General features: G+C 28.4%; 1 pseudogene; it reads left to right on the top strand.

The window, feature by feature from the left end:
- The first annotated feature begins 1,154 nt into the window (after positions 1-1,154).
- LOC145059691 (uncharacterized) lies at positions 1,155-2,209 on the top strand (annotated as a pseudogene).
- The last annotated feature ends 7,658 nt before the right edge of the window (positions 2,210-9,867 follow it).

Genomic DNA, 9,867 nt, shown 5'->3' with positions numbered 1-9,867 from the left:
ACTTTGTGACCGATATTATTGTAAATTTTATTGAAAAATAACGGGTTTTTCTTATTTTTCCTATTAATTAAAAGGATAATATAGTAGTAATATTCAAAATTCCACCATATTGTATCACAAAAAAAAAAAAATCATCTACATTTGTAACACAAAGGTTGGTGGAGAATCATACTTACATTTACGACCTAATGATCGAGTCTATGATTTTCACACAATAAGTTCAACATTGGTGTCGGTTATTGAAAACAACATTTCGAAATGCCCATATACTAAATTCCTTATAAGGTGTGTACACACTTGTTTTAAAACATCATATATTATGTCGACTATACCTGTGGTTGTAATAATTTAATAAATATACATTTTTTTCTCATCGAATATTATAGTATACTTTGTGTGACCCACTTCATTTATGGTTTATTTTATTTTTTTTTACAGAAATGACAAATCTGACTTGTACTATTCTTTATATGATATAATTTTATGAGGTCGACTAAACTCATATTTTTGGCTCTTAAGATAACCCCAAGAAACCACATGGTTTCATGATGATAACTCTATTTCTACCGTGTAGGTAAAATAAATGTTATAATTTCATATCATGAAGATAACATGATGTTCATATATTTGCTTTAACATATTAACATCCTTGTATGCATTTAGCACATGTTCCACATGGTCAAGTGATGGAGCCACAAATCTGGATATAGAAGTATAAACATAAACAAAATTCAAAACATTATATTGTTAGTTTTACAAAGTTGCTTAATTTTAAAGTCATACATCTCAAAGCTATATACAAACAAAATCCGTGTTAATGTATTTAACTAAACAAACAAAGATCTTATTCATTTAATAATATCATATCATGAAGATAATATGTTGTTCATACATTTGCGCAAACATATTAACATCCTTGTAAGCATTTAGCACGTATTCAGGTGATGTAGCAAAAAATTTGGATATAGAGTTATAAAGACAAAACTTCAAATTTAGTCCTTGTGGTATTCAAAAAACTTTGGATAGGGACCAAAGAGTTTTTAACTTACATGGAAGGTCCAAAATCAAGGTTTTTCTGGATTTTTGGTCCAAAAAACTTAAAAAGACGGTTATGTCCTTTTTATTTCTTTTTTCCTTTTTTTATTAGTATTTTAATGATATTTACACTTAAAAAAAAGGGAAAAAGAATTTTCCACCCCTACCCCACCGTTCTCTCTCTCCTCTCTCTCTCTCTCTCTCAGACTGTTTCTCTCTCATTTCAATGGTTGAACTATCTGAGACCAAACATTAAACATGGCGAATTTCCTGATGATGAAGATAAAGTTATATGTGTTTTCTTTGCTAGCATTGGTAGCAGGTACACTTTCTCTTTCAAGATTCTGTATTAAGGGTGATTTTGTGGTATTTAGCATGCAAAAATGGAGAATTTTGTCAAGATCTCTCAGATGTGAATATATATGCAGAAATCTAGAAGTTTGAATAACTTAATGTGCAGGAGGTCAATAATGGCAGCACAATTACTAGGAAGAACAGACAATGATATCAAGAACTACTGGAACACAAAGCTGAAAAAGAAGATGATGAACAACTTAATCACCCTACCTGAACTTAGAAAACCTTTTCAACATCTTCAATGTTTCAGTTCTTCAACAAACTACAGCTACCCATCACAATCGATTTTTCAAAAAGTAACATCAATGTTAATGCTCCATTATCATCATCAATATCATCGTCTCCATCATATTTGTACAGTACAAATACTTCCAGCTACCATGATCAAACCTTATCTATCCCATCTAGCCCTACAATTAATGCTGCTAATCGTCAACATCCAGTTCTCCAATCACAAGATCATCGATTTCTCGGTTTGCTTTCCACGGAGACTTATCGGTAGGAGGTAAAAGACAGTTCTACCCTTGTCTTCTTTGGAGGTGATCAAGCCAATTGCAGTTCTAATTCCGATGGGAGCTACCATTATGAGTATCGTAGTAGTGTTGGTGTGTATGATCAACATCGTAACAACTTGAGTGATTCTTACAAGGAATTTAGTGGGCATTATGATAAGGAAAAAGGGTGTTATGAGGATTCTTCATTAGACTCCAGTCTTGAGGAGATCAAACAGAGAGAGAGAGAGAGAGGGAGGGAGAGAGAGAGAGAGAGAGAGAGAGTACGGTGGGTGGGGGTGGAATTTTTTTTAAAGTCAAAATAACATTAAAATACTTATAGAAAAAGGGTAAAAGAAATCAAAAGGGCACAACTATCTTTTTTAAGTTTTTTTGGACCAAAAACCCAGAAAAACCTTGATTTTGGACCTTCCATGCAAGTTGAAAACTTTTTGGACCCTATCTAAAATTTTTTGAGTACCACAAGGACCAAATTTGCAGTTTTGTCAGTTATAAACATAGACGAAAATCCAAATATTTTATCACTATTTGCACAAAGTTGTTTATTTTTAAAGTCTTACATCTCAAAATATGTACAAATGAAAATCGTGTTCGGATTTAAATAAACGAACATAAATAAATTTTGACACGTCAAATGGTTCACAAACAGTTTGCCGGATGTTCAACTCATTTACGACTCTAACATGTTTGAATGACTTCAATCACACAAACTTGGTTAATTTATAAAAGTGAATATATAATAAACCAATTAAAATGATTAAACACTTGTTATAATTTTCGAAAATATTTGAATAGATTTCAAAATAATAATTACTCGTTATGCTGATCGAGACAACGTTCCTCAGTTTTTGAAAATTTACCATTAAAATTATTATAATAAGATTTATATTTTAATATTTTCTAGAGTTACAACAATGTAAACACATATTGATATAACTATAAAACAACAAAAACATATATGATGCTTATGTTATTTCCTTATTAGATTTCATCCCCAAAATTTTTTATTAAAGTATAACCCATCTTTTGAAAAAACAACCCAACATGTTAATAATCAACCTAAGTGTTGTCTTTTTCATCAACAACATATGGAACCTTCAATCCATTCAAGAAATACAAGTGAAGGACCTAATTTCAAAATCAAGTTAAATTTATTTAGAAAACCTTGAGTTTGATATGGTTAGAGTATATTCTTTAAGGGTTTTTAGTGCTAGGTTGAGTTCATGTGATTAAATTTCGTGTTAGAGTCTAGGAATTTCATAGAAGTTGGATTTAAAGATTGGAATATGTAAACACGATTGTTTTAATCAAAATAACTCTTTGATTATATGAGAAACTCTCTCAAAACTCACGATATTACAATGTTTTCCAATGATCCTAGCTCGACCTAAAACAATGTATACATATACTCCTAACTACCGACTTGTAATTAGATTACAATTAGGAAACTAGAAACCTACTTTTTTTATGTTTTTCTAAAAACTAGGTTGCTATTACTTGGTCTCCAAGTCCTACTTGACTTAGGATTCCAACAGGATTAACAAAAAATCCGGTCTAAATAAAAGATTCACTCGATCTTCATATGATTCTTTTTATATTATATAATTATAAATATTGGTCTCGTATGATGACATAGTTCTCTTATGTATAATTAATGTAATTATAAAGTTTTCTTGAATGTCTTAATTGATTTGTATATATTACTGAATATATCTACTTATTAATCTACAGACAAATCTATACAATTCAATGTCGTAATTACCTATCATATTGGCTTATGTTTTCTAAGTGTTTTATCTTGAGGCCTTAGTATGATTGATGAATGTCTTGTGTTGATAACGACACAAATGATTGTGTCTTTTGTTATGACTTTTATAGGAAACTTGATGGGTATTAAAACTCATCACAAATGGTCACTGACAGGTGGGAGAATGTTGGAATATATTCACTAAAATGTGACTTTAGGACCATTTATGAAGTACTATATTTACGTTTTGTGATAATAAGTACACCAATATGACATAATGGATACCCCATCTTTCCTAAATATTACTTCCATTTCATGGAGGTAACTGAAGGTATATATATATATATATATATATATATATATATATATATATATATATATATATATATATATATATATATATATATATATATATATAATGAGTTCTATGGAAAACAAATAACTAGGGCAACAACTACCGGAACCAATAATCAAATGATACGTATCCATTTCTTTCTTCACAAGTAATGTATTGTGAAAGTTATGTGTTGTCATGTTTTCATTGGTTCAAATATGTGTTGCCCTAATCATTCATTTTCCATATAACTCTTCCCTCCCTCTCTCTCTCTCTCTCTCTCTCTCTCTATATATATATATATATATATATATATATATATATATATATATATATATATATATATATATATATATATATATTGTTGTGGCAAAAAGGTGAGAATCGCAAGTTAAGGATTTTTTGATGGTGTCAACATTCAAGAAATATTAAGTGAAGGACCTAATTGCAAAATTAAGATATATTTGTTTACAAAATGTCAAAATCTTGACTTTGATATGGTTAGAGTAGATTCTTAAGATCTGTTCGTGTTTGGGGGTGAGTTCTTGTGATTAAATTTCGTCAAGAGAATGAGAATTTTATAGAAATTGATTAACAAAAGTTTCGGTTTAAATACACGATTGATGCTACATTGGTATGACTTTTTTGAATTATACTTATAAGCATTAGTCTTGAATGGAGACATGGTTTAAATTTATTTAAATGGTGTAAAAAAAGGCAAATTGAAGCTTTGAAATTTTGTAATGGCCACATACCCGTTTTTAATAAAACGGGTCAAGAACAAAACCAATTTTTGTAAAATATGTACTAGTTATGAGACCCGTATATTATACGGGTTAATTAAAATAAAATGTTAATATAAACGATTAGATGAAAATTTTATTTGAATTTGAAATTTAAAATAACTGATATGAGAAAAAAACATGCAAAAAATAAATAAATTAAAATTATGTGTTTAGTTATCAGATTTGTATACAAAATGGGTAAATTATAACAAAATGTTAAACACAAGGTTTAAACTTTAAATTTATTTGAAATTGAAATTAAAATTTAGAATTTGAAATTTGAAATTAATAGTCATTATAGTAGGTTTAATTTATAGAAACTAAATTAATGATATATTGGAAATGAAAAATGAAATAATGACAAGTGTAAAATAAATATATCTCAAAATTATGACAAAATGACATGTGGTCAATTGAATGTGAGAATGACAAGTGGCAAAATCATTCTTATTTATTAAGGTAGATGGGGGAATACCGAGTTAAATTTGATTTTTTAGAAGATTAATAAAAATTTGGTTGGTAGATTGTTGGCAAGGGACAAAGCTAGGATACCTTGGGTGTGGTCTCCTTTTTATTTTTATTTTTCCTTTTATTTTTTTCTGTTTATTTAGTTTACTTTTAATATTAACTGTCTTGTGAAAATTGCAGAAATCCCCTAACTTTGGTCTATTTATTTTGTGCCATCCGAAGTTATTTTTGGTGGCTGAAATTTTCGAAAATTACCAAGTGGATTTATGAGATCTTTAAAATTGTGTTAGACAATATAATCAAATTATTATTTATAGGATATTATCGGGTAGTCAATATTTGGCTGAAACTATATTTTTGCTTATAGAAAAACACAATTTATGGTTTTAGGGTATAGTTTTCGTAACTTAAATTGATAAACCTTTACTAGAATGGTTTAAAATTCTCACTCAAATCATATAATACGTGATTGAGGTTTTTGTAATAATCGATGATGTGTTTTTCAAGGATTGAAGTGTAAAAAATTACTCATAGAAATAATTAGACTAAGATGTTCAAATATATGAGGCGAGGAACTCGACCAAAAGTGGGAGATAAGGAATATCCAGTAGTAGTGACATCAAAAAAGATTTTGATCAAATATAATAACATAGACCTGGAAAATTGGTTCGTGTCGATTTGGATTTTTGTCAGGTCGGGTTCTTGTCGTATTGATTCGGGTTTTTGAGCAACATTAAGCAAGCCCAAACTTTAAACAAACAATAAAATGCTACAGTTAACAAAGAGCACATGCATAAGATGTGTTTATTCAAAAGTTCAAGGGTTTTTGTATAATATTAAGGCTAATGGAGGATAAACATATAGGGCAACATAGATCAAGATATCATGGGGGAAAGAAAGATTTGAATATTGGCAGCAAAGAGGCAATAATGGTTGTTCAAGACATTATTTTATTTAACGGTTTCTTAAAAAATTAAATTTTACCCTAACATAGGAGTTTGGTGGTCTCTTAAAAAAAAGTACTCAATTTTACCCTAACATGTGAATATTTGGAGTCAATTTCACCACTAGAACACGAATTTCAACTTTTTAAACAAAACAATTACTAATTTCATAACAAAAGCAACGAAACAATTTCACCAAAACAATTAACAATTTAACAAAAAACAGCTGATTTCATAAATCATAGACTCAAAAAAAGATTAATACTTAGTTGTTTCATTCTAGGTTTAGAAAGAGGTCTCAAATTCGGATCGTATGATCCTTCAATAAATTGAAAAAAGTTCCAATTTTACCCCTAACATGTTAATATTTCAACAAGTAAGCAGATAAGCAATACAACAATTCAAGAACTAATTTCAAACAAAACATCTAGTCAACTACTAATTTCACAAAAAACAACTAATAATTTCACCAAAACAATTACTAATTCAATAAAGAAAGTAAGAAACAATTAATTTAATAAATCATAAACATAATAAAAGACAAATAAAATGTCAATTTGTTTCAATTTCATCTCTAATGAATTTGAATATCACAATAGCGGATATAGTAATGATTCAATGGGTCATGTCCACTTATTTTTCTTTGATTGATCTATAATCTTTACAATGGAATTCATTGGCCTAGCTAATTGAAAATATGAAGATTTGATGATTCAACATATGCCTTATTATTATTCATGATAGCTATAACTAATATACTCTAACAACTAATATATAACTCATTAGACGATAATATTATACAGTTTGATTACTTTTTTTATTACTCTTAAGAATATCGTTATTTTTCTTTCAAATATGAATACTATGATTGGAAAAAAATACAAAACCCCTAATCGGATTTGAACCGAAGGCATGCCGACCAGATTAAATCAATAAATTAAAAAATCTAATGAATCAACTAAGCATTGGGTTTATATTTTATAGACTATAGTTAATGAATATTTTTAGATCATGATTCTATTTGGACTACAATTCCATATCAGAAGAATTCTCAAATTTCTTTCTAGGCCAGATTATAGTTATCGAGAAAAATCCTTATCTTATCTATCTATTACAAATAGAAATCAATAAACACTATTTTTTAAGTTGTTTGTATACTGTATACCCCTAAAATCTTTCAATATCGGATTGAAGATTTAGAGGAAGCTCAAAATCGGATTAGAGACTTGAATGAAAGTCAAATTTGGATATGAGATGATTGATGCATGTGTAATTTTTTTTTCCTTCCTTACTTCCTGTCGAAGCTGCTCTTTTCTTTCTTTATTCTTTTGCTACTTCATTTTTTTTTTCTGCCGTATACACACAAACAAAGAAGGCTGTGGAGTGTCAAGTGTGGACATATTATTAATGGTTTGGGCTTGTTTATATCTATGGGTTATAGAAATAAAATAAATAGGGTTAAACTTCTAATTTTTTTTTTCTGCCGTATACACACAAACAAAGAAGGCTGTGAGTGTCAAGTGTGGACATATTATTAATGGTTTGGGCTTGTTTATATCTATAGGTTATAGAAATAAAATAAATTGGGTTAAACTTTTATAAAATTTGGGCTTATTTTTTGTGCACCATATTTATTTATGTTCGACCTAATAGTGGTTGCACAATATTTTTTGTACTTGTATAATAATATAACTTTTTTCTTATTCTTTTGAGACGAAATCGAGAAGTGGTTCCGGATTGCCCATGACACCTACCAGTTTCGGCACTGCGACCAACACCGTTGAACACTTAAGGGTATGAATTTCCAAGTGTTAGGATACTTTCTCTAAGTATTTGTCGAATGTATGAAGAGTGTATTGTGACCAGTGGGAATGAGAATTGGAATTTTACCCAATTGTCTATGGATATTTATAATTCTTGAGCGTGATGGATGAGTTGTGCCAAGAGGGAATTGAAACGACCAATTGGTGCTTTATCTGGAATTCTGGATATTTGAAACGTTCTCGAAATTGTGTCATTAAGTGAAATGTGTTGTCAAGTTATTCTGTGTTAGAAAGCATGATAAAACAATTATATTTCAAATGATAGACATGTACATGTATGAAACCACGACCTTACTACACTCTAAGCTTAACCATTTTAATTTTAATTTTTTGCAACCCATGAAGTTATATACCTAAGGAAAACTACAACGCTAAAGAGAATTTTATCAGTTAGGCTTTGAAGATAGCCTGATCAAAGAGAAAATTTATGCATTTGATATCATATTTTACCGATATATATTCTTGGTGTTTTTTTATTGCGTTGCAGTGAGAATTCATTTAGCAAAAAATCTTGGGCTTAGCTGTATTAAAGTGTTTGAAAATTTGTTACTCACATAAGATGTTGAAGGTTTAAGTCCCAATATGGACAAAACAAGTAGTTTATGAGTAGGATTTAAAAAATATATGTGCTGTCCATTCAAAAAGAAAAAATCAACGGTTTTTTGCGATATTATCTTGAGGACTTCTAAATTTTATCATGGGTTTTAAATAATTAAGTTTTGTGAGTTACACATAATATCAGATACAAGGATTAAGTAATTAGAAGCCTCCTCTTAAACCTAGATGTAAGAAATGAAGTCACGAGATGACCAAGATTGCACGTATCCCATTCTATTTTTTAGAAAACATTTTTAGTAAAATATTTGTAAAAAGATTCTTTCAGTCCTCAACTTGAGTTCAAACGCACACCGTGCTAGCATGAATTCTCAAATTAGGGCTTTAATATCAATCTGTAACGTTCAAAAAATATATAGTAAAATTTTTCATTTTTAAATATAATAAAACCAATCTAAGTATCATTTCAAACCATAGGATAATCAAAAGATGAGTTTGAAGTCCAAATCAAATATCAAAGTAAACATCATAAAACTCAATAATACGCAATCTCCAGTGAATACAATGCAATCAGGTCGTGCTCTTCCTCAAGCTACAAAAACAACCTAAAGTTTGTTATATGAATGAAGTTTTTGTGAATCAAAATATTTGATTGTATTTTAATTAAATTGATAATTGGTTTCGATTTCCAATCAATTATGTTGTAAATTTTATATATTAATATATCATTTCGATATTATTTTATGTTCCGTAGAAAACTGAATTAAACATAATATGAAAATTGTTTTACGAATAAACATTTATATTTATTAAAAAAAGTGGAATTTTTTTCATAAACCTTATATGTATTTAAAATTTCTATGTACATTTCAAATCACGTTTGATAATTAATTGATTCATTAAAATTTAATGTTAATTATAATGGTTAATCATTAAATTTAATTATATTAATTTATTTTATGTAATATATTTGCTATAATTTAAATAAGCATGGTTTTAACGTTGCGCAACACACATAAATTTGCCTAGTTTACAAGTAAATGATTCAAGAAAAATCTTTGTTAAATTGTTAATAGAATAAAAAAATGCAAATTCAAATTATTTTATAAGATAAAAATTATTTTACACAAACTCAACAAATATGAATATGATAAGGGTTAAATGATTTAATTCGTGTAAAACCATAATGTTGTTAATACTACTTTGGTCCTAAATATTAAATAAAACGAACTTATATACTTCATACAAAAAAAAGCATTTTATTGCATAAACTAGAAAACGAAAAAACCAAAAAAGATGAAACCACG

This window comes from Lactuca serriola, chromosome 6, assembly GCF_051521515.1.
Source record: "Lactuca serriola cultivar US96UC23 chromosome 6, Lser_US96UC23_V15, whole genome shotgun sequence".
NCBI classification, from domain to species: domain Eukaryota; kingdom Viridiplantae; phylum Streptophyta; class Magnoliopsida; order Asterales; family Asteraceae; genus Lactuca; species Lactuca serriola.
Note: the sequence above shows the minus strand (reverse complement) of the source record. Positions and strands in the feature narration are given on the sequence as shown.